This window comes from Equus przewalskii, chromosome 5, assembly GCF_037783145.1.
Source record: "Equus przewalskii isolate Varuska chromosome 5, EquPr2, whole genome shotgun sequence".
Taxonomy (NCBI): domain Eukaryota; kingdom Metazoa; phylum Chordata; class Mammalia; order Perissodactyla; family Equidae; genus Equus; species Equus przewalskii.
Window position 1 is genome coordinate 74,048,781 of NC_091835.1, and position 19,268 is coordinate 74,068,048.

Sequence of the window (19,268 nt, forward strand, 5' to 3'; positions counted from 1 at the left end):
CAACCTGTTTGTATGACTCCATAGGTTACACTGCGTATGTGAGAGAGCCTGGCTATATTTTGTAAGGCCACTTGTAAAATAAATAGTCCATGGTTTGTTTTATTAATTGCCCTCAACAATTTTCAAAATGCGTCAGTATCGGCCTCTGAGGATTTCCCACTTGGCCTGGGTTAGAAGGGCAAGGTAAGGGCGTGCTCTATTTCTCAGGAAGTTAGAGAAAGTCCCCTTGATGGGGAAACAGTAAAATGAGCTGGCAGTCCTATAACTAATTTGCTTTCACCCTTAAGACTTATATCACAAAAATCTCCCGAAGAATCTAAAATAACTCTAAATCAATTATCATAGACCATACGAATATTTTAGAGTAGTTTTTAAGAATTTCATAATTTGTTCCTGGTTTATCACCCGTATATAACCTGTTTCCTAATAATACTGCATTATACATCAATATCAATATTCCAAAGATACTCTCCCTTCTCTGGCTTTTAAAAATTCCCCCCATTTTGGAATTCTTAGCAACGCCAACTCTGCTAATGTATAATACATTCCTCAGTGTTGTGTGAATGTACAATCCTCTCTGTCAGCTTTCCATAAATATCCCCAACTGAGTGGCAATTTTCCTCCTCATCTGTTATGGAGTTTATTTATACATCCTTTCAAACACTAATAATCTGCCACTTAATTTTTATATTTATGACTGTATCTGTCAGTTTGAGTGAAGTTCTGAAGGAATATAAAAATTCTCTTTGAATTTTAAACCTGAACATATTCACAACTATACCAGTATATATAAAAATAATGATAATCATAATTATTACTTGAAAGCTCATTATGTTATGTTCATTACAGATTTCATCCCATCCCTACATTATCTTGTTTAAGATGTTATGCCTGGCTTATAGGTAAGGAAATATATGCTCAGAGAATATGGAAATCTCAGGTTTTCAACCATTTTTCTTCTTTAGCATTCAATTGCTGAATCTGCTTGGAAAGGGTGAAATTAAGAAACCATTCCTATCTTCCATCTAACACTTTGAATTCATTTCCATTTTCTATCACTTTTTTCTCAGTAAATCTTATGCTAAGTAGGATTATTATCTTATCCCAGTAGGATATATTGCATGACGATCATTAAGAATTTTGCACTACCAGTTAAAATTAAAATTTGTTTTCTATTACTAAAAAGTGCAGTTGATAAAATTTAGAATATTATTTACTATCATAAACCCTTGTTTCAGCTTTTGACTTCATGGGAAAACACACACACACATACAACACATATCTTGCCTAAATATTTTAGACAATCATTATTGCACTAAGTAGAACAGAAAGAAAAGAACTTTTCACAGATAAACTCATAATTTTATAAACATTGGAAAACTTTTACTTTGTTGTAAAGCTTTTATTTTCTACAAAACTTAACCATAAATAACTGTTTAGGTATAAATAATTGCTATTTTCAAGCTAGTCCAAAACTTGAGAAAGAGACCTGTGTATTATTTTTTTAGCTACTGATAGACAGAAAATAGTGTATTTTCTACTCAATTATAGAAAATGAATTTATCTTAGCTATCTAACATACATTCTCACTAGTTTTTAACATCTGTGTATATATGTATGCATATATGTAGGTACATATGTATGTATATACGTTCCTATCAATCATTCTATATAGAGAGATATCTTGGGATTCAAAAATATAGAGATACACTTAGTACCTATCCCTAAAATAGTTTATCCTGATAATGGTTTACGCCTCCTTACTAATAGATAAATTCGATGGACATACCCAATTAAAATGAGTAATAAAAACATTCTTTGCTTTTCAAATGGATGCATTTACATTTCTTTAAATTAGATAGCAACTTTTCATATATTTCCTAAAACGTCAGCAACAGAGAGAAGGGAATTTCTATCAAAAATAAATGAATAACATAAAATTATGTTTTCTGTGTATAACAAGTGAAACATCTTATCAATATTGGTAAAGCCATTCCAAGATTTCTGGGACTCATCTTTTTTTTCCAGAACAAAACTCAAACACGATTTCACTTTCAAAATAATTATTGAAAGGGCTGTAATTTAAAAACGTATTGTTCAAAGAAGCAGGAGTCACAAAGACACAAGGAAAATGTTTTAATGAAATAAATATATTAAACAAATATGCTTGTAAACAGTGAGAAAAAAGAAAGAGATAAACAAGGATGACAGGAAGGCTATATTGATTTGAAGAGGCCACTCAAAATTCATGTCAGTGTTTTAAATTTCCACTCACTGTGAGTCTCGTTCATGACACTGCATGTTTATATTTGCTGTGACCAATACATTCTTCCTCGCCATGTCCACGAAGGCTCACCTGACTTGGTGATTCTGTAGGCTGTAAATAAAGGGGTTCAGCATGGGGGCCACTGAGGTGTTTAGCACAGCAACTCCCTTGCTCAAAGACACTCTGTCTTTTGCTGATGGATTAATGTACATGAAAATGCAGCTGCCATAACAGATGGAGATGACAACCATGTGGGAAGAACACATGGAAAATGCCTTTGTCCTCTGACTAGTAGAAGGAATTCTCAAAACTGTTCTGATGATATATATGTAGGAGAAAATCATTAATGCCAAGGTGAACATTAGAGTAAACACAACATAGGAAAACCCCATTATATCTAGGAATTTTGAGTTTGAACAAAAAAGGTGTAGTTAGGGGAAATAATCACAGGTAAAATGGTCTACAACATTGGACTTACAGTAATCGAGCTGTATGAATATGAGCGATGGGAATACGATTAAGAACGAAGCCAGCCAAGAAGCAAAGTCAAGGAGAGTGCAGACTCTCTGATTCATGATGGTCATGTAATGCAGAGGCTTGCAGATGGCAATATAACGGTCATAGGACATGGCAGCCAGAAGGTAAAATTCAGTGACTCCCAAGAGAATGAGAAAAAATGAGCAATACAAACTTTAAAAGATATGGTTTTATCTCCTGAAATAGTGGTGCCCAGGAACTTGGGTATACTGACAGTTGTGAATGAAACTTCTAATAAGGAGAAATTTCTGAGGAAGAAATACATGGGCGAATCCAGCAGGGTGAGGGTGATGATGGTCAGGTTCCCAGTGATGCTGAGCGTGTAGGTGATGAGCAGAAAGACAAAGATCACCACCTGGAGCTTTGGGTCATCTGACAGTCCCAGGAGGATGAACTCTGTTACTTCTGTCCGGTTTCTCATTCTCAGATATTATTTGTTTTCCTCCTGCAGATCTATGGGAGGAAGCACAAAAAACAAACTAGAAGAGTCACTTAACAAATATCCAAGTGTGGAGCCATAATGTGGCTGAAATAGTATGTCATTTCACCTCAGGGGAAATTTAAAGCAAATTGATAACAGCAATCCATTAATTTCTACTCTTTTACGGATGAAAACTCTTTGGTTGAGGCTGACTTAAAAAAAAAGTCAGTATCACAAAGCTTGCAGTAATTGGGCAGGGATTTCTTCCCAGACTTTTCTGACTCCACATATTACCTGTGAACTCTCAAGGATGTGACCACAAGGTTCCTTCCCACTGAGAACCATCTTTGTGTTATGGCTCCAATCCCTTTCTATGTAAGTTAAAAGTTTAATTACATCAAGAATCCTCAAAAATGAGAAACGAACTTTTTTTTAAGTGACTGTTTTGTCTTCAGCCATCTATCAGCTTTTGCTAACACTCAGTTTTTCCAACTCCTACTACTACCTCATTGGAACTCAGAAACACTAAAGTCATTGCCACAAGCAACCTCAGATGTAGAGAGAGAGGGGAGAAAGAGGTGGAAAATAATTTAAGGTAGGAGGGCTTAAAATTGAGGTTGATTATATCTGAATACCTGGCAATATTTTATGACACTTCAGCCTATGTGTCATTTTTATGACTTTTATTCCTATACAACTTAGTTCCCTATTTAAAATTGCTATTATTATTATTATATTGAAGAATTTCCCTCAGTTAGAGTTACATAAGTACTCTCCAAGAAAGCTGAGGTTGTTTAATTTCTTTATTCGTATGTGTTTTTAAAATAGTTTTAATTTTTTTAAAACATCAAATTTAAATGGTATTACCATGGCTATTTCCATAAGGAAGAGTGAGGGTATCTAGGTTTGAATCCAAGCCACTTACCAGGTCTGAAAATCACTTACTCCCTCTGTGCTTCATCTATAGATACACAGTTTATTCCTCTGTATACAAGCCTTCTCATAAGGATACTGTGAGCATTAAATGAATTAATGTATGTGAAGCATTTAGAAATTCGCTTAGCACTTAATAAAAGCCTTATAAGACTTTGTTCAATGGAGAAAATGTTCCCTAACCACTGAGCTGAAAACTTTGGGATTAAGATGGTGTCCTGTGTAAAAGCTGTGTCTAAGATAAGTAGTAATTAGTAAATTTATCACCAAGAGAATCACATAGAACAATAACAACCAAAGAAAATGAGGTAGAATCACCTGGTCGTACAGTACCTGTCAGGCACTCTAGGCAACTGAATCCTAGCCTTGTTCTTCCACTTTGTGTATGTGCATCTGCCTTCTTCACTCCATCACCACCCCCATCCCACCCACACACCCAATCCACTTTTCTCATCTTCAGCTAGGATTTGATCACCACATTTGAGGCATGTTATTTATTTGCAGCATTGCTACCAATTTTGCTACCAATGGCCACTTCATTTCTCTGCCCCTCATTAGTAATAGTACTCTTTATGAGAATGATTGTGAAGCTTGCATTAAAGAAGATATATGTAAATAACTGGCATTGTGAGTAGCAGATTTCAATAACTCTCAAAATCACCTCTTTCCTTGTTCCCACAATACTACGTTTAAGACTTATGGCGCGAGTTCCATAAGAATCTTGTACTCGTTCTTCCCAGCCCACCACACATTCTGTGCTGAAATCTCCTGTCAGCTCCTCCACTACTCTGTGCATTTCTGAAAGTTAGGACAGAGTCTTAGCTTCAAAGCTATTGCAACACAATCCAGTGCCTAGTATAGTCATAGTAGGTTAAAACAGATGCTCGTCTAATTAATTAATTAATGTTGAGTTTGTCATTGAATCACCTACTGCCATCGGGTACAGTTCTTTATTTTATGACAAATTTTAGGCTGAATATTGTGTCGGTTGTATCTATGAGATGTATTTTCCTACTTTACCTACTTTTCAAGATGTATTTATCTACTTGACCTAAATTTCCTGTATAAGTAAATTTATGATAAAGGACATGTAAAAGAAGCCAAATTTTTTGATATAAAATTTAAAAGAAAACTTCATAAAATACAGTTTCAAAATTACTTTCCTTAAATTTCTTTAAAACTCCTCCTTTTAATTAGTTTTCCTCCTGCTCATTAACATCACTCTGCCTTCAGCAGGGTTTGCTTTTTGTTGAAAGCATTAGTGTTTCCTAATATCTTGAAATCACTAAAAGCATTTTCATCAAATACGCAAGATTTGATTTCAATCTCAAGATTGAAATTTTTGCAATAACTTACTGGCATTCAAGATCCAGGTACCTTTTTTAAAAATATTATATCATTACAATTCCATAGTGAATAATGTAGCATTGCACTATATTTTTAACCTTATTTCAACTTTTTTGCATATGTTTTTCCTCTTAAGTTTCCAGTTAATTTTAACACTTTTCTGAATAATATACATTGACTTACATCTTTTGGCTACTGATTAAGCCTGTGAAGGAGTATATGAACAGCTGTGAAGAGAGGTATTAATATCTGTCGGGGTTCATGTGAGCATCACTGAAAATGAATATATATATAGCCAGTCTTCTGGGGCCAGAAAAAATAAGCTTAAAGAAACCCTAGCAAGAGATAATCCAATACCACAGAATTGGAGGTGATATACTATACTTTTTATGTAAAAACTTGATTAAAATTCAATGGATTGTAATCACTTACCAACTTCAAATAAGCCTGATAGGAACTATTTGCATTCATTCGTTCATTCGTCAGGCTTTTGAGAGAAATACACCAATGGTTAACAAGGTGCATATGATTCCTAGAGCTTTTAGCCATCACAAGGATGTACTCAGGCAGAGTGTGAAGGATATCTCCAAGCATTTAGCTCATCTTTTCAGCTTTTTATTTCTGAATGCGGGTCCATATTTCCCCCAGGAAGAACTTGGTTTAGGTTATTAAGCTTTATATTTCCTTCCACCCATTTCATCAAAATCAATTCTTACTTACCTTCTAAGAATCACTGAGACAGACTCTTTGAGATATTAAAAATGAAAATCAACAATGATATTTCATATTTGTTAAATAAGCTAGTCACAAAGCATCTTCAAGGCGCCATTCTGAAAACACCTATATATCTTGCCCTTCCAAAATCCCTATCATCAAGTTAACGTTAACAATAACTCTTTAGATAAACTAGCTATTGATATCTTTGAGACCTAAGGTGAGAAAAGGACTCTATATTAAAGGATACATTAAGTTTGAAGACCAAGGATGTTCCTCCAAGAGACTGAAGATAAGAGCCTTAGACTGGTTTCATCTTACTTCTCGTGTGGTTACATCGGGTGGAAATATCCTTCATCAATGCAATAACTTTGAAAGTCTACTTGCTTCAACTATTTTTATGTTTACTAAATTCTTTCTTCTTCAGTTAAACCTCATTAGAGGCCATTACAAAAATTTCACAAACCATATCTCCAAAGCAATGTGCTTTATTGTTCATATCACTTTGTTTCTAGTTTCTACTTTGAGTTTAAAGAGTTGTTCAGGGTTTAGGCTAATACATTAGAGAAAAGGAAAATTGCTTAATTCAATGCCATGGGTAAAATCTAGTTCCGCTTCCTAATTACATTTATTTTGCACACTGTTCAATCATTCTGGGCTTTAGGCTATGACACAGGTTCCTTTAATAACTTCTCTTGGCCTGAATGAAGCAAAGACTCCTCCCCTCAGGAGATCCAGTGGTTGGAAGGATTGTTTTATTAGATGCTTTTTACTCTTTTCTCACAATTATTTTAGTCGACTGTTTCCCTGGAGAAATCTGAATAGTTTCTATTTCTTCATTTCAGTAATGATGGGCAGGTTCAATTCTCAACATTCATACCAGGGTTAATCAAATCAAATCAAATCAAAGGAAAAGAGAGATCATCATCACATTTAATAATAATTTCAGACATAGTGACACTCTTATCTGTAGAGGTTAGTGGTGAATATCAACTCATAACCTCACATCTTCCATTCATTAGCTAGTCACCTATAATTTAAACAAGGCAAGACAAATAAAGATTATTATTTTTACAGTATCTTTTATAGTATTTTATAGTATAGTATCAAAACACTATTAATTTCTTATGACATTCTGGAATAAACTATTATCAGAGAAAGTATATGGGCTCTGCAGTTAGAGAAACATGGATTAAAATACAAATGGGCCACTTGATGGATTTGTGACTTAGGATACGTTACTTAATTTCTTTAAGTTTCAGTTTTCTTTGTTTAAAATGGAGTTGAAATTTCAAGGGTGTTTTTGAGAAGTAATTGAAATAATGCAAATGAAAGTACTCTATAAAACACATTGCACTTAATATTCTTTTAGAATAGCTGTTTTATTATCTTTATTTTTCCTTTAGTTGGAATTAACTGCTAGGAAGGATATTCATAGTAATTGTGATTTAGCAAAAGCATTATTTGTTCCAGAGAAATACTAAGGACTTTTGTATTTCATCTCATTTAGCTCTTATAACACACCTACGAAACTTCTATCTTTATTCCCAAATACAGAACAAGGCTCAGAGAGGTTGCGCACCTTACATATCTGTACAGTTACCAAACATCAAACACAATCAAAAACCACCTGCAATTAAAGTCTTAAACAAAGTACTACATAGCCTGTATTAAATTAGAAACACACAGACAAGGGATAGTAATTTCTTGCCTTTATTTAACAGAGAATGAATAAATTGCTATAATAAAAATATACACTAACCACTTTTTACATTTTTTAATTTATCCAGTTACAATATATAACTCCAATATATCCTAGTCAATTTGATTAAAAGTTAAGCTGATAAGTAATGAATCAATGATAAGGTTCGGGAGACCGCCATTGCCTCCTGTATGACCGACTTACCTGTGATTTTCATACAGGCTCGCTGACATTCAGAATGGCTGGGATATAAAAAATATTAGCAATTGCCATTGTTGTAAGCCAGGGAAACCACCTTTCTGAAAACATTTGCTCTCATTGAATAAATTTGCATTCTACCGTCAATGTTTTCGTCTGAAATTTTCCATTTTTTCCAGAGGGAATGTATTTCTCTAACTACAGAGAGTGAGAAAGGAGAAAAGATAGTAAAGAGAAAAAAATATCAGAAGGTGCTTTAAAACTCTCTGGTATAGCTTCTACATAGAGTTTTACGTAGTACAAGCCAGTTAATTTTTTATCTCTTCTCTCTGCCTCTGGCTCAAGGGGTCTAATTCAGTGAATCGAAATTGCCAGACCAGGAATGTACACAAAACACTAAGGAATACAAAACACGATACACACTAGTATTGAAATCGGAAAAGGACACTTGGGGGACAGCGTCCAATGAGGCAGAAAAAAGTAACAACATGCAAACAACAACATTAAGTGTGATGTTTGTTTCCCTTAACATTATTTTTCAGGTAGAGTTTAGCAACCAAATATCTTAATTCCTGACGCAGATCTCTACCCAATACTCCATGTCTTTTTTTTTTTTTTTTGAGGAAGATTAACCCTGAGCTAACTGCTGCCAATCCTCCTCTTTTTGCTGAAGAAGACTGGCCCTGAGCTAACATCGGTGCCCATCTTCCTCTACTTTATACGTGGGACACCTACCACAGCATGGAGTACCAAGCGGTGCCATATCTGCACCCAGGATCTGAACCAGCAAACCCCAGGCCTCTGAAACGGAATGTGTGCACTTAATCAACCACTGCGCCACCAGGCTAGCCCCACCATGCCATTTTTTTAAACTAGTAATCTACCACATTGTACTAAATACATTCGTTAACTCCATTGTTTTTAATCTGCCTTCCAAAAAGAATCTTTGGTACCATAATACAGCTAAGACACAGTACTTTTTTTCCTGCTCCCTTCTTGCTCACCAAGAATGGCAACTGAAGAGTTTCTTGTTTTGATTAATGTTGTACTTTACATGCCAATTATAATATTAGGAGTTAATACCTTCCTTGATGAGACTATCATAATATAAACATGCCCAAATGAGATAGTGTGAGTGAAAAAAGCCAATAAAATTGTGCAAGTCCTTAATAAAGGCTATGCAAAATTTTCAGGTCCTTACAGAGTTTCAAATATGTATAGAATAGAGCAAACACAAATTTTTCATTTGTTTATTTTGTTTTGTTTTTTCCAAATCAAGCTATTATATTGGCTATTATAGCTGAAGACCTCAGGCAAGTTACTCAACTTTTCTGAACATCAGTTTACACATTTGTAAAAAAGAGGTAATCAGGTCTATTCTCTATGAAAGATATATTATTATTTATGACGTTCCTATTAAACTTCCAGGATGCATAAGAGTAATGCTAGCTGCGTAAATATTCCTCTTTTACTTGTTTTTTAAATAACAAAGATAAGCAAGGAGAGTATATGAAATGAGTCATTACACATACCTTCAGTATAACTAAGAGATATAGGATATTATGAACTTCAAATTATTTGTAAGTAGGAAAATAAATATCAAAGTCAAAAATTAGTGTACATATATGTTCAATATTTTGGCAAAATGACTCTGAGATATACATTTGTTCTAATTTTTTAACCCTAAATCCTAGTTTTGAAAAATCACCCTGACATTCATTTTAAAAAGCAAACCCACTTCGTGCAATCTGCACAGGTTTAAAAAAAATTGATAGAAAATTGCATGAATGAATTAATTAATGAACAAATGAACAAACATAGTTTTCTTCCTAGGGTCTAGAATTTGTTGAGTGTAAAGAATTTATCCTAGAAGACCTTGTAGCAGAGGTCTCATTCTCCCTGGGACACAATTCTAGAGCTTAATATCTAAATTTGCAAGTCTCCTGGGAAAATTAAATTACTTTAGTAGTAATATAATTTGTTTGCCTACTTTTACCACAGTTTTCCCTCGTTCTTTTCTCCATCAGAAAACCATCTAGTGTGCCCTGTAGAACACACTTTTCAACCAGGGTGCCAAAGATGTCCGAAGTACTCTGAATGTATTACAGGGATTTAAGCAGTCATAATGTCAGACACTTCAAACAGTGTCCTATTTAACGATGGTAAATTGAACGAGAAGGTGCAAAATGAATCCCATCTCTCCTCACTTGTCTCCACTACTGACCTCAGTCTTTGGGCAGAGCCAGTGACAGAAGCAATGCTTTGCAATTTCTGAGACCGCGTCTTTGGCTTTAAGTGTCTGCACTGAATTGTCTGTTGCCAACTCAACATCACACATGACTTTCTTAGTCATTCTCTAATTGCAGAGGAGAAAGTGGATGCCGTCTCCCAGAGTCCCCTTCCCTGTATGCTTCCAATTTATAGTTTGTCAATGAGAAGACTTTGTGCAAAATTTGGAAGTTGGAAGAGAAGCAGAGGCTATTATCCATCTCCAGAGATGTTCATAGTCATACTGGCGAGCAGAGGCAAAATCCATAGTGGATTCTCAGTGAGAGCTACCCACTTTACTGCTTAGACTATTGGTACATGCTTTCTCAGAAGTTACGGAGTTATTGCAATTTCCCACTAAGCTTTCTTCAACAATTCTGTACAGGGCTTCATCTTGAGATCTGTGGTATTAGCTTTCTCAACATTCTATCTGTTGTTCAAACTTTTGCTCCCCCATCTCTCCCATTATTTTTAAAAGCTGCAATTCTTCCAGTATCCCCTTTATTTTCAGAATACATACAGAAATTCTACTTTCTACTGAACCCTGAGTGATATAGAATCCATACTTCAAGAATCTTCAATTTGTAATTTCCCACGATTGCAGTATTTTCTGATCTCATATATATTTGGCAGTATAACTTTAAACCAAATATGCCGATTCATGGTTAGTAAAGACAGGAAGTAAGACAGTGTACTACTCAAAAGCAAGTCCTTTTGGGTGAAAACTCCACTAGCTCAAATGAGCTGCTAGCACCAAAGAGAAGAGCAGGCTGAGTCTTGCAAACTGCTGCATCAAGGAAAAATAGTAGATGGAGTTAATTTGGAGTTGAGATGAGATGCTAGAAAGAGCAACAAAGCGGTGGTTGGTGTTCCTCCATGTGTATCCTCCTTATTTTTCTCTAAAGACAATTCCTGTAATTTCAACTGCCTTGGAGGATGGGAATTGATGAGTAGAGTCACCAAGGCATGGGGAATAATCCCTTCCAACTAACTTCCCTTTGTCAGACAGTTTATTTCAAAAGGACATAATGGGAGGATAGAGACTTTCAAGAGTTGACATTTTGGAATATAGTATGTACTGACTTTTCACACTGGTCAAAGTAAACGATTCAGTTTTGTGAAGAGATCTCATGGAGAATTAAGAATACCAAGCTGTGGGAACAGGGGAGGGTAAACTGACTATGGCGAAAGGACACCAGAGGTTCTAAATCTGCTAACTCAAATATGCTAAATTGAGATTTGCTAAATCACATTAGAAAAAAAGAATGAACTAAGGATGCATGCAATAGCATGGGTGGACCCAAAAACAGGTGCTCAGCCAGAGAAGGCAGTCTTTTTAAAATGCACAGTTTTCAGTTCTTTTACAAGCAATTTCCACATATCCTTGAGAGTTTCTTGCACCTGCTGATTCCTTAGGGTGTAAATGAAGGGGTTTAGTAAAGAAGCAACAGACCTGTTGAGTAGAGCCACACCTTTAGTTAAAGTTACCTTTTCCTTTGCTGATGGTTTTGATACTGGCTCAACACAAGGTTGACATAAGGGAAGCCATTGTAGAAAAGGGACCTTTTCTTTAAATGACCTCTGACTAACTAACCCAGCTGGATTTGCACCTGTTCTGTAGATTTTATGACCCCTGCTAGTGCATACACCTGCCAGCTATGATAAGACGATAACTTTGTTCTTTTTAGTTCCTTAGGAATGTGATGACCCCCCCAAACAGAGAGTCTATGCTGATAGCCATCATCAATGAGAACTGAAAGATCTCATTGGCAACTCCCAGTCTGTATCACCAGAGGGTCAACATTCCTAACTCCCTCCCCTATAACCCACTGGTCTATATAACTGCTTCAAGATTCTGTGCCCCCCTGAAGATGGTTCTCTTGGACATTAGTTGGCCATCTTCCCTCTTGCTAGCAAGCTGTAATAAAATGCCCTTTCTCTGCCACCATCTTGCCTCTTGACGACTGGCTTTCGTCTCGTGGTGAACAGATCATGCCCTTGTGCGGTAACAGTCTCGTATACATAAAGATACAGCTCCCATAAGTAATAGAGACAGCAACCACGTGTGAGGAACAGGTGGAAAAGGCTCTTGCTCATTGTTGAACAGAAGGGAATTTTAGAATGGTTTTGATGATGTCCGTGTAGGAGGAGCCCACTAACAACACAGTGACAACAGGTGTCACCACAGCTAAGACAAAAGCCATCAATTCTATGAAGCAAGAGATCTGCAAGATAGGAGAAGTGTCACAGAAGAAGATACCAATAGCTTTGGAAGCACAGAAATCCAGCTTGATTCCCAAGACCAAGGAGGGAAATATCATTAGGAAGCCAGTTACCCAAGAGCTGACTACAAGTTGGTAGCACAAGTTATTGTTCATGTTTTTCTTCATTCTCAGCCACAGAATATTCCATATTAAAAAACTTTATGTGAAAGTCTTTTCACAAATTTAGAGTTCATCAAAATGAATACATTCTCCAATTCATCAGTCATCTTTGTAAGAATGTTGGGAGATTCTTCCCTTGGTCGTACTTGAATAAATGCTACTTACCACATAACAAGAGGCTTATCAGCCATTGAAATTTAGCTGCACAATTTAGTTAGTGTCAATACATGACCCACATATCAAAGACTTTACTCTAATAGACTATTTAAATATTTTGTTTTCTATTTCTGACTTCAGCTAACATCTCACGTAATTTGTTAATTGAGATATGTACTCATTCATCACCAAAGTCCATATTATGTTTCCTTTTCTTTTTTCTTTTTGGTGTTATATTGCTTAAGTTTTTCTAACTCCATTTGCTTGCCTATCCATGTATGTTATCAATGACCTATGTTATCAGTGACCTATCAATGACTATGTTAGGTTCAACACTTGGATAATTTCCCAGGAAATCATTAATAATGCCTCAATTCTGTGTGATTTATGAAAAAACAAACGTAAAAAGTAAAATTGATCTTCCTATGTCTTCCTTTTTGCTTTATTCCATTTGTAATGGTCTCACATTACTTTCTTCATTGTGCCAATACGTTATGAAGCTCTTTTAGTTTGAATGTAGAATAACTCGAAGTACTAGTTGCAGTTCCTGTCACTGACAGTATTGCAGCTATATTCCGTAGTTACTGATTGTGATTACTTCCTTTTTAAATTCATGAAGTGGTTTATTAGGAAAGTAATTTAGGCATGCTATAATTATTTGTAAGGCTTGGGAGACTTATGGATTCAGTTGAAGGAGTGACAGCTGTTCAATACTTTTTGCAATGGAAGACTGAGCACTATTTCAATACCACCTTTAATTTGTCACACATTCTACTTGTCAAGAAGTACAACACAGGAGAGGGGATCCCTGTATTCCTGGCCTCTGAATTCTGCAAATGCCTTGTCCATTACTGAAGTCTGTGTCCCTATATTTCAGGACCAGAGGGCAAGGAAGCCAAGTTGTTGTCTCCCACGTCTCCAGGACGGCTGGCCTCCTGGTGCTCTTGGACTTCTTTCAGACTCTTCAACTTCTCAGATGTTTCTTTCTTTGTCTTTTTTTTCTTCTTTTTGAGGGTGTTAAGTGGTTGGTTTCAAAACTGCTATCAGAATGGGAGCGATTCAAGTAGATTGATATGAGGGTCACAAACCACAAAGTAGCATTTGTTTTACCTGGAATGTGGGGAATGGCCCTGGAAAGAAAAGCCAGTGTGAACACTGAGGGTCTATGTAGCCCACAGCATGCTCATTTGATCTGAAATTCCTGGGGGGCCAAATTGGCTCTGCTGAATCAGTGAGCCACTGCAGAAACGGTAATTTGAATTATTTGTTAATGAAATAATTTGCTGAGATCAGGCGATTTGGTGAGAAGTTACCCTTTCCCCTCTTCTTCTTTTTAACCTTGAGCTGCACCAGCGATTGCTTTCATTAGCCACAAGAGTCACAGGGTTAACGAAATCTTTTCTTTTCTTTTATGCTAGTTCTATTTCCCAGGACTAATCCCCAGATGCTTTAAAAAACAGCCTCACAAGACACAATGCAGAAGACCAGAAACCAAGTCAAGTTGGAATTCTGGCTGAATACCAATATATTTCTTTTGGTGGAGAGGACTGTTTAGAAATTATAGGTCTTGGAGATAGAATGATTTATCACTTCAACAGTTCCAGTAGAAAAGAGTGGTTACAGAGATGTAGCTTTGAGAAACCACCAGAGTGCTGAGGCCTGCAATATGAAAAGGTCACGTAAATCCTCAAGTTATTTTATTCAATAACCTCTAAGTAGGTTTCCTGTAGCTCACTCCAGAGAGATCAAAAGGAATTAACACAGTCATTAATAATTCTGATGAGGGGCTGCCCCATGGCCAAGCAGTTAAGTTCACACACTCCGCTTTAGCGGCCCAGGACTTTCACTGGTTTGGAGCCTTGGTGTGAACATGGCACCACTCATCAGGCCATGCTGAGATGGTGTCCCACGCAGCATAACCAGAGGCACTCATAACTAGAATATACAACTATGTACTTGGGGGTTTGAGGGGAGAAGAAGTAGAAAAAAAAGACAGAAAATTGGCAACAGATGTTAGCTCAGGTGCCAATTTTTTTTAATTACTAAAAAAATAGTTATTTTTGGAGGAGGAGGTCAGTACCATCTCTTGTAAATAAAACTTAGCGTTTGTGTTGATAACTAGAAGAGAAGACTCTCACTATAGCATAAAAGGAATGCTAATCATAAAGAGAAGTAGGAAGGAAAAGGCCATTGTGCTGAAAGGTTTGGTTAAAATGTTTGGAGAAGGTTAATTAATCGAAGGACAGATTAAGTAAGCTTAAAAAATAAGTAAATATTTTTTATCTTTTCTCAGAGATTTTTAAAACTAAACTTTTTCTTCATTTTTTGATTAAAAAAAAATCTTTTGGAGAGTATCTTTGAAGGCTTGTTTCACTTGCTGGTTCCTTAGACTATAAACGAAAGGGTTTAACAAAGGGGCAGCTGAGGTGTAGATAACAGCTACACCTTTGGATAAAGTCACCCTTTCTTTTGCTGATGGCTTCATGTGAATAAAGATACAGCTCCCATAAGTAAGGGAGACTACGATCATATGAGAAGAACACGTGGAAAAAGCCTTTGTTCTTTTCTGAGCAGAGGAGATTTTTAGAATGGTCTTGATAATATACATGTAGGAAAAACCTACTAAGAGCAACGTGACCATGAGCGTTCCACCAGCTAAGACAAATGAAACCAATTCGAGGAAACGCGTGTCTGTGCAAGAAATCTGCAGCACAGGGGGAGTGTCACATATGAAATGATCAATTACTCTGGAAGTGCAGAATTCCAGTTTCAGTCCCGAGACCAAGGGTGGAAAGGTAATCAGAAAGCCGGCTGTCCACGAACTGAGGACCAGCCGGTAGCACATTTTGTTGCTCATAATGATGGGGTAATGTAAGGGTTTGCAGATTGCTACATAACGGTCAAAAGACATGGCAGCCAGTAGATAAAATCTGTAACTCCTAAGAAGAGGGAAAAGAATAACTGAGATGCACAACCATTGTAGGAAATGATTTTGGTTTTAGTCACGATGGTGACCAAGAATCTGGGAATACAGATAGTTGTCAATAAAACTTCCAAGAAAGAGAAATTTTGGAGGAAAAAATACATGGCAGTCTTGAGGTGGGGATCCAGTAGGGTGAGGAGGATGATGGATAAATTCCCCATCATGCTCAACATGTAGTTTAGAAAGAGAAATATAAAAATCACAATTTGCAATTTTGGGTCATCAGTCAGTCCCAGGAGAATGAATTCTGTCTCTCTTGACTGGTTCTTCATTTCAGATTTGAGTCAGATTAAATAGAAATAGGAAAAGTCCAAAAGTGGAAATAACCAAATTTTTTAAAAGCTACAGACATAAAAAAAAAATCGGAAATGTAAACAAGTTCAAAAGTTTGATCCAATTTGACAAGACAGATGATACCTAATACAACAGCATAGATCAACCTAAGCAGCCTCCAACTGACATTTAAGCCACAGTGATCTTTACAACGTTACTAAATCCTTCCTTTTTCCCCATTTGAACTTGAGAGAGAATTTAAATTTTAGCCACTCATTCCCAAATGAGCTGAATTCTGTTTAAATGTTCTAAACAGAGAGAACGTAAGTATTACTTGAAATGTATTTTCTATGTGTATTTCATAAATTATTGAAAAAACTCTTGTGACATCTAGACTAGTATGCTAGTGTCAACTTGCAATGTTATGCAAAAATTCTTAGTTGATCAAAGCACTTTTTAAATATGTGGAACATATAGAAATTACCTATTTCCTCTTTGATTGAAATATGCTAATATACACCATTAATTATTTTGTCCGATTGCGGTACCTCTCCATTGTTCCTTCATCTCATTTCATTTCATGATTATTTTGGAGGGGTTTCAAATACATCAGTCTTCTCATAATTAGTTGTATTTAATCAGGAAGTATTGAATATTGGATCTACATAAAAATAGAAAAGAATATGACAGTTTAAAAATCAGTGAATATTACCTGACTGGGGGTTGCAGAGTTGCTTTCATTTATGATCTAGATACCTATTCTAAGTTATAAATGACTTACCATGTCCAGGATATATTGATATAACTTTCCCCTTCTGAGAATATGGTAGAAACAAGAGTCAAAAATAAATGAAGAATATTCTCCCTTTATAATACTATAAAATATTCAAGTATTTCAAGAAGAAATTTAATTCCGATGTTTTTCTGGAAAAAGATTCAAAACAGATACGCAATCTGGAAATTATATGCATCTGCTAACGTCTTCTACTTTCGCTTACACTCATTAAAATCACAGGACCCAGATACTACAGATAATTCAGTTAGAATCCTCTTTCATGCCAGATAAGGTTTATTTTCTGGGGGTTTTTCTTGCATATTTAAATCGAGGAAAACATCTTCATAAAAATTCTAAGTGAAAAATCTTTGGGAAATCTCTCAGATGAAAGGAACTCAAATTTTGTAACCAAGAACTTTTGCTTCCAATTGTACACTAACGAAAGCCACAGTTTTATCATTTTCCTCATAAGAGACACAAAGGGATTAATTGAAATAGAAAGTGGAAAGAAAAAGAAATGCCCTCTGGAGACTGAACATACCAATTAAGTTAAAAAAAGAGAGAGAAAAAAAAGAAAACAAAGAAATAAGGAATTAAAAACCACTGTAAATTGTTTTAACTATAAAACTGAAGAGACATTGTCCCCAAAGGGAACTAGAAGTGACTTAAACTCTATACTTAACGCCAACAAGAATTTCAGATATTCCACGGCTCGGGGACGATATGAGCAATTTTACTGGAAAGAGGTTTAGCCCCAAAAGGAGCCTGTTTGTTTCCTCCATTAGGTAACATATATGTTAGGATCCCATTAATTTGCTTGTGACCCATCCCCAAAATGGGAAACCACCATGGCCTGGGTTCGTTTCCCAGTCAGAGAACCACACCACCTGTCTTTCTGTTGGTTGTCATACTGTGGCAGCTGCCTGTTGCTGTGACGCTGAAAGCTATGCCACTGAGATCCCATTTCCAAATACATCATCCATGAAATCCCTCTGAATCGCAGTGGAGCATCGTCTGATATAGCGTCAGAACATGAGAGGATGGTGCAAAAAGTCCAGGCAGGGTTCTGCTCTGCTGGACTCAGGGTAGCTAAGAGTGAGAATAGACTCAAGCACACTAACAATAAAGTATTAAATGGTCCCCTATTTATTTTTATTTTGAAACAATGTAAAACAAAGAAAAAATATTTAACAAGGACCTTTTATTCCTGAGCCATTTGATGCCCCATCTGCTACTCAATTTAGTAGTCTGTATTTATGACGAAAAGAATATTGTACTAGATAAGCACAATACAACCTTAATTATCAGGACATTAACATTGCTACATTATTAACATCTAATTTTCCAATCCTATTCAAGTTTCACCAGCTGTCTAAAAATTTCATTTATAGAAAAAAGAATACAGTTTAGAATTACGTTTCATTTAATTGTCATAAATTTTTAATCTCCTTTAATTTGGAATAGTTCCCTAGTCTTTCCTTAACTCTCAAGAATGTTGACTGGAAATTATTTTCCAGTAATTATATATTATGTCTCTGAATTTTTCTCTGAAGTTTTTGCATGATTATATTAAATTTATTAACCTTTGGCAGGAATATTACAGAAGTAATGATGTCTTCTCATGGAATCCTATCAGGCATGACACTATTTCATTTTTTCCCATGATTGGTGATATTTTCTTTTATTTCTTGATTAATATGGCTGTTTACAGGATTGCTCACCCTAAAGCTACTCTTTTGTCTTTGAAATTAGTATTTTGTGTAAGTACTTTGAATACTATATAAATATCTCAATCCTTGGAAAAACTTCCAATTTATAGATTAATTATTTATTTCATATCATTACGGATTTGTGGTTTCCAATTTTATTCATTATTATCGTTATTTATTTTGATGCTCTATTGCCCCAGACTTGGCCAGTGTAGAACTCTTCAAGATTGTTCCCTTGTCCTTTTCACATGCTCCATCAATTTTTGAGGGCTTCTTGATTCCCTGGCACCACAAAATGGCTCATCTTGTACCTTTTCTACACCATCCTTGGTCTAAACCATTTCTTCAAGGAGTCCTGCTTTTTTTAATAGTGAAGAAAGTTATTTCGAAGCCAAGATCTGAGTTCTATGAGTGTTACATATGCTCATTGTTGGGGGGATCAACATTCCCAGGTCCTCACAGTGGCCAGATTTACACAAACACATAAACACACACACAGTTAGGCATACACATATATACTCATACACAATATACATATAAATATATACAGAGTGTATATATATACCCACACTCATATTTATACACATGTATGCATTTATATA

The 19,268-nt window shown here is 35.8% G+C and overlaps 2 pseudogenes; both read right to left on the reverse strand.

Annotated features, from left to right (window-relative positions):
- Positions 1 to 2,184: 2,184 nt before the first annotated feature.
- The window catches only part of LOC103562330 (olfactory receptor 6C1-like), a 33,884-nt pseudogene continuing 16,800 nt past the window's right edge, over positions 2,185 to 19,268 (reverse strand).
- LOC103562339 (olfactory receptor 6C6-like) lies at positions 15,232 to 16,181 on the reverse strand (annotated as a pseudogene).